Source organism: Ixodes scapularis, unplaced genomic scaffold, assembly GCF_016920785.2.
Source record: "Ixodes scapularis isolate PalLabHiFi unplaced genomic scaffold, ASM1692078v2 PGA_scaffold4__175_contigs__length_147842914, whole genome shotgun sequence".
Taxonomy (NCBI): Eukaryota; Metazoa; Arthropoda; class Arachnida; order Ixodida; family Ixodidae; genus Ixodes; species Ixodes scapularis.
The window spans coordinates 21,825,343-21,831,726 of NW_024609879.1; positions in this window are offsets into that span (position 1 = coordinate 21,825,343).

Consider the following 6,384-nt stretch of genomic DNA (forward strand, 5'->3'; position numbering starts at 1 on the left):
AAGCAATCATGGTTTTGCACTCCCTTCCCTTTGCAACTCTACAAATCCACAATCATCTGTCTGTCCCACTGTCTTGTCTAGTATGTCGGAATAAGCGTATGCTTCCCCTAAAGTTACGTGACAACTTCCTGTGTTGGACGATTGCTTGCAACTCGTTGGAATCAAGCGAGACGATGACGCCCAGTGGAATTTATTTATGATGTTTGGCACGACGCTGAACGACATCTGGCATCTAAGTAGCAGCTCTTACCATTGCACTTTTTCTGAGATTGAAGTTTTTCCTTTCCAAGTTTGCCAGCCACTGCGGACGCAGTTCTGCGTTCTTTTTTCTGCTGAGGAATCAGTGCAGGGAATATGGTACCAAGCATGGACAGTTGTTGTGCGCTAGGGGCACATGCTGAGCACAAACACCGCTGTTCCAGGCCTTTACATGGCCACTGCAGTTTTTGCATGCAACTACAGAACATGTCTTGCCCGCCGGACAGGGTTTACGCGTCCCACTGCGGTCCCCCATTTCAATCGTAAGCGACCAACAGCGACCAAGGTTGGCAAAGCCTCAGTGTGGGTACCTGCCTGCAAGCCTTCGCTGCCTTGGCTGCGAACAGAAGTGAAGGTCAGTTATGGCAATGCGCCGCCTCGTGGTGGCTCAATTAACTGATCCGTGCAAAGCGTCTATAAACCAAATAGCACAGATTTCGTGACTCGGTCATGCAGGACCACAGCATAAAGTGGCAATGAGCGATAGTTTGGTGTCGACTGACGAACTGCTGTATGAGGGTCCCAGAAAGTGTAGTGGGACGCCGACAGCTTTGGCTACGACAGGAGCCACTGCGGAACTGAACAACACAGCCAACGACGAAGAAAGCATGACCAATTTTGGGTGCGTGGAAAATTTTGACTCGTCCCTGGGTTCCTGGTCTGCACACAAAGAGAGACAACATAGTTTTTCAAAGTAGACATGTGCCAAACATAGGCAAGGCTGTTTCTGAAAGAAGGAAGTCAGCTCCAGCTCCTGAAAGCTACACGTGTTTCCTTTGTGTTAGCGGGGGAAAAAGTTCTGACAAAGCTAGAGGTCCTGGCCATCCTCACACCTGCACCCAGCAGTGAGTTTGCAGCTCCACTTGTTTTAGTTTTGAAGAAGGATGGCTTCATAAGGTTGCATAAAGATTAAAAGGCTGCCTCATGTTGGGACTGAGAGTGCTGCTGGAAGAGATCAACGAAAAGTACCCAGCTGTCGTATGTGCCAATGAACTAGCCAGGTGTTACTTCTGGTAATCGTCGGTGAACAATGATGTGCACGTGAAAGCATGTAAACTATCAAGAGCAGCTTAAAGGGGCAGTGCAACGGTTTTAATGTTGAAAGAATTGCCAGTTTGCATTTTCCATATTGTTTATGGAAGCCCAAGTGACCAAAAATGCATCACCTGTCCCTGAAAAACTGCTATTCCGCTGCGTAATCGCAAGGCAAAAAACGAAATATTTGCCAATCTGCAGCCGCCTGTGGCGGCTACGGAAACTAATATGACGGCTTCTCTGGGGGTACACGGAAGTCAACAAACCCTGTCCCCCTCCGCTGCTACACTTGCCGTCAGCCCCGTTACGAACCGTCCTTTGTGTCCATCGCTCGCCGCGACCTTCGACATGGCTAATCCTTTGAAAGTCGACAATCGCGGAGGAAGCGCCTGGGATCTCAAGAGAGGGCCCAAGGGGAAACCACATAAACCCCCAGAGTACGTCACTCGAAAGTCGGCGTGGAGAGTTGAGAGGCACTTCGACCTTCGATTTGTTTCATTTTTTTAATATAAGAACTAGCTTTCGCAAGAAAATGCAGTTTACGGACTTTCGTTCCATAGGTGACGCAGATTAATTTCTGCAGTTAATTGGCCAAAGTCTGAAAATCGTTGCACTGCCCCTTTAACTTGCCTGGTTGGGCACCATTGCATTCTTGGGCATCGCCCACAAAACCTTGGCAGCGTGTCCACAGAGGCTATGCCGTACTTTGAATGGAAAAATGCTTTTAGTAGTGACGGTCACTCACTCTAAGTGGCCCGAGGTTTTTGTAATCCAGTTTACATCGTTCAGCATGATTGAAAAGCTGCACAAACTCTTTAACATTTCGGAAGTTTGGAGACATTGGTTTCGGACAAGAGCACCAAGTATATGTTGCAGGAGTTCAAACATTTTTTGAAGAGGAGCGGAAAGTGCCTGGTGTTGACAGTACCGTATCACCCAGCAGCAATGGGATACGGAAACCAAATTCTAGAGCCCATCTCTTTGCTTGAACATAAAGAGGGTTAAAATAGGACTTCACCAATACCAATATTCCGCAGGATAACGCGAGAAAACAAATTTTAAACTGAATAAAACGATAACCAAAAACCACCTCGTGGATGTCTGTGAAGCTTCGATGGAATGTCCTGACGACAACATGCCCGTAAGAGCAGCGCCACGACAAGAAGTATGGTCACTCATAGAGATTACCGAGGCGCTTTGGTGAAGGAAGTAACAGCAGAGTTGGACACCGTTTATTTTAGTATCAGGTGGTCTTCCGGCAATGCTTATTTTGGGTGGTTTGGGGATTGCATACGTGCAATGTAATATTCACGCTACAAAATGTCTTTTTAAACGGGCCCGAATGCCCACCTTTCCTGATGAAGGGATGGCCGCCTTGGTCGACTGCAACTGATAACGAATTCGATCGAGAAGAAGTCAACAGAACTACCATTGTTGCTAAAGGGAGACGCCCCGTATGGCTCTGCAGAGCGGCGTGCATGTAAACAAATCGCTGCAGCGTTTTTCGTGGCTTTGGGGGTCCGGGAGAGAGCCAACGTCCAGGAAGATACCTTTGAAGTAAAAGAGTGTCAGCAAGATCCATGTAAATACCTGTTCACATTGGGAGCAGAACCGCACCGTCGCCGCGTTCTTGGTAATGCTTCAGGAACAATCTTTTACAACCAATTTTATGAGCCGCTGGGCCTCTAGACAATGGCAACTCAATGCTGACGTGACGCTCGGCAGAGAAAAATTGGACCGGCATTGAGTCAATCCCAAAAACTGCTCTAGCTCGACATGCGTTGGTGTACCATCATGTCGGAATAAAATGGACACCTAAAAAACGTGTATGTACCCATGTTGCAAAGGCAATCCATATGGCATTTATTTGAGCTCTATAACATAAAAAAGGAGATTGAATCAAGAAGAGTGTCCCTTTTTGACAAGAGCGTTCGTTACTGCTGCATGAAAACAAGCTAGGTGCGACGAGGGGAAAGACCTGCCTTCTTACACCACAATAGAGGTCAGGGTTTTCACACTAGTCACATGAGAAGGGCCCACAAAGGTCGCGGTGGCATATTCCATTCATCAAGCCAGCTGGTTGTGTGCAGGTGGTCTTGTCTCGGCTCTCAAAGTGTTTTGCTAAGCCTAGCGAGTCTTTGATGGTCGCCTGGTCGGTGGGATCGTTGTCGTAGCTTTTTCAGGTATCCGTGGTTCTAGCTTCTGTGTCCGCTGCAACGTCCAGTTTCAAGTATGTTTTTTTTTTCTTGTTGGGACGCATACAGAGAGCACGTAGAAATGCAAGTTGGTGGTTGCGACGACGTAAGCGAGCGATGTTGCCGGCGATGTAGATTGGATCATAAAAAGTGTGTAAAGCTTTGTAGCTGTCGTAGGAGTGGTCGTAGGATTTCATCGTAGCCTATGAAAAACTTGAGATAATTTTGGTTTGTGAATACGAATCTCTTCTTAGTGTTTTGATGTAAGGTCGTTTCATGAATAAGCTTTGTTGCCTGTTGCGGACGATGAAGACAGGGCAGACGGGTCATACAAATACAACTCTAGGCCGAATTGCTTCTTGGCCATCATGGCCACTGGTAATGTAGCGGCGTGGGGGCGTCTTCGTCCTTATCAATGTCATCATACCCACCGCTGTCGTTTCGCTAGTGGGCAACCGTTCACTCGGGGCAGCTCCGCGGTATGCTACAGCCCTCGCGTACTTCGACTAAGCGAAATTTGCGAGATTGTAACAAGTTGACGCCTCCAAGTGGCAAGACTTATAACTACGGTGCGCTTGGCCGTCCGAGGCACGATGACGTCAAGACCATGCTGGATTGGCCGGATCTCCCGAGATGCATCACGCTCTTCGACGGCTGATTTTGACGCGCTCGCCAAAATCCAGGCATTTAGAATGAAAAATATAGCCATCCGCTTAAACTATGACTATGTGATTATCAATTACAGGTTTATCTTATCCTATTTTACATATCTAGATGTTTTCTGTATATTTTAAGTTTCAATTCAGTATCCCTTTAAGGCAGCATTGCAACAAACTTTTAACGAGTCTCTACTAAGTTACCGCAGCGTTGCACATTCGACAACTGGAGAGCCATCAGCGATTTTGCTGCGGAGGAGATGTCTTCGTACGAAAACAGAACTACGGCACTGTCATTTAGTATCATCACCAACATCACATCTGGCCTGATGCTGGCCAAGACAAAGAGACACCTTTTCCTGTGCAAGAAGGCAGAGTTAATGTTTGGGTAATCGAGGGATAAAGGCCTATTGAGGCAGCTGAACAGTGGCTTTTAGTCATTAATTAGAGGGCCACTAAGTTGGTTGGGTAGCAGCAAATGTGAAAGATTTGCTCATCTAAGTTGATCATTGTGATGGGGAAAGGTCTGTTGAGAATGTAAAATTGTTTGATTCTGTAAATTGCTCAACAATGACACGAGCGCTTGGTACGTGTTAGGTGTGCAGAAGCTCATTCTCGGCCATCTGCGGTTCTCCAGGTTTCCAGCAAGGAATGTGCACTTGCACATCCGGTGGCAAGTCGTTAAGCTTAAAACCTTTCTCAACCATGATGGCATCGCCCAGTTGAAGTTGTTCTTGGAGCCCTCTTTTCTCTACGATTATGCAGTCAGACGAAGACCCTCTCCTCTGCTCCGAAATATAATAGATGCAACCATTGGGTGCACAACCAACAACTACCTTGTTGTATTGTAGTGTTGTAGGATGAAAACGTTTGCTGCTGGGCTGCTAGAGATGATGGCCTTTGAAAGACAATGCAACTCCACAGCCAAGTTGCAAACACCATACTAAAATGGTCCTCGGAAATGCTGAAATTTCTAGCAATTTCTTTTCTTGACATTCCTGTTCGAAGATGAACAAGCACCATAAGGAACTCCTCTTTTAGCTCAAACTCTTAGGACCGGCCCTTGGTCTTATCAGGTGACCTGTTGGTGCCCCAATACTTCATGTAGGAAGCATAATAAGCCAAGTAGTCATAGACACCCTCAACAACCTCAAAATCGAACTTGCCTGTATAATACGCATAGTCTTCGTTGTTTTGGCGGATCATCTTTAGTGTCAGTTGCCTGGATTGCAAGTCGTCGACTTCTCTATTCAGGTGGGCGTTCTCTGCCTGCAACCTCAGAACCTCTCGCTGCAGCCTTGGAATCTTCAGGTCTTGTGTCTGGAGCACCTTGCAGAGCTCAGGTGGCACAATTTGTCTTTAACTGGGTCCTGTAAAAAAAAAAAAAAAGAGAAAGATAATTGAGAGAATTTAAGTCAAGTTATAAAAAATCAAAAGTTTATATGCAAAACGAATCGCTACCTTCGGTTGCTTCGATCCCAGTGACTTTAGTGGCTGGTTTGCACCACCATTTGATGTAGAGCCTACAAGAAGAATGTCACTTTCTTGTTTCAACTCAGTACCCTATAGAACCTAGAACCACAAGGGCAACTGAGGAAATGAGCTCCTCGACGCAGCCACCTAGTGCAGATTCTGATGGGGACAAATAATAACAATAATAATATCTATACGACCCTGGAGGGTTGCAGCACCACAGAAAGGTCATTGGCAAATACCGCTGTCCCCCCAACGCACCTCCGAAAGTTTTGTCGACAACATGTGTTTTTATTTCTTTTTTCAGCGATAATTGTAAAAAAGAAGTGTAAATATCGGTAAATCTTAAAAAAACAGAAAAAAGTTTGACTAAATAAAGTAAGCGCTTACCGCAGATCGAACCCGGGTCCGCTGCTTGTAAAGCAAACACCTTTCCACTACGCTATACCACCGCTTTAGAAACTGATTTTGACCATTCGTTTTATACGAGACCCAACATGGACGGAACTCTAGACACTCCTTTTTGCAAAACCCATCCAACTCGGTAGGCAAGCTTTCCTTGCGGTACCAATATACTCGTGGCTCTGACAGCACGTACAACAAATACAGCGCTCTTGCAAAGAAAAAAAAAAAAAATGCCAGCAATTTTTTTTTAGGGGGAGGGGGAGGGCGGGGGTCAGAATGTTGACATTGGCACAACGTTACGCGTGAAAGTAGTTCCGACCCAAAGAAAATGGAGGCTGCTTCTAGCAATAATTTTACCGGGC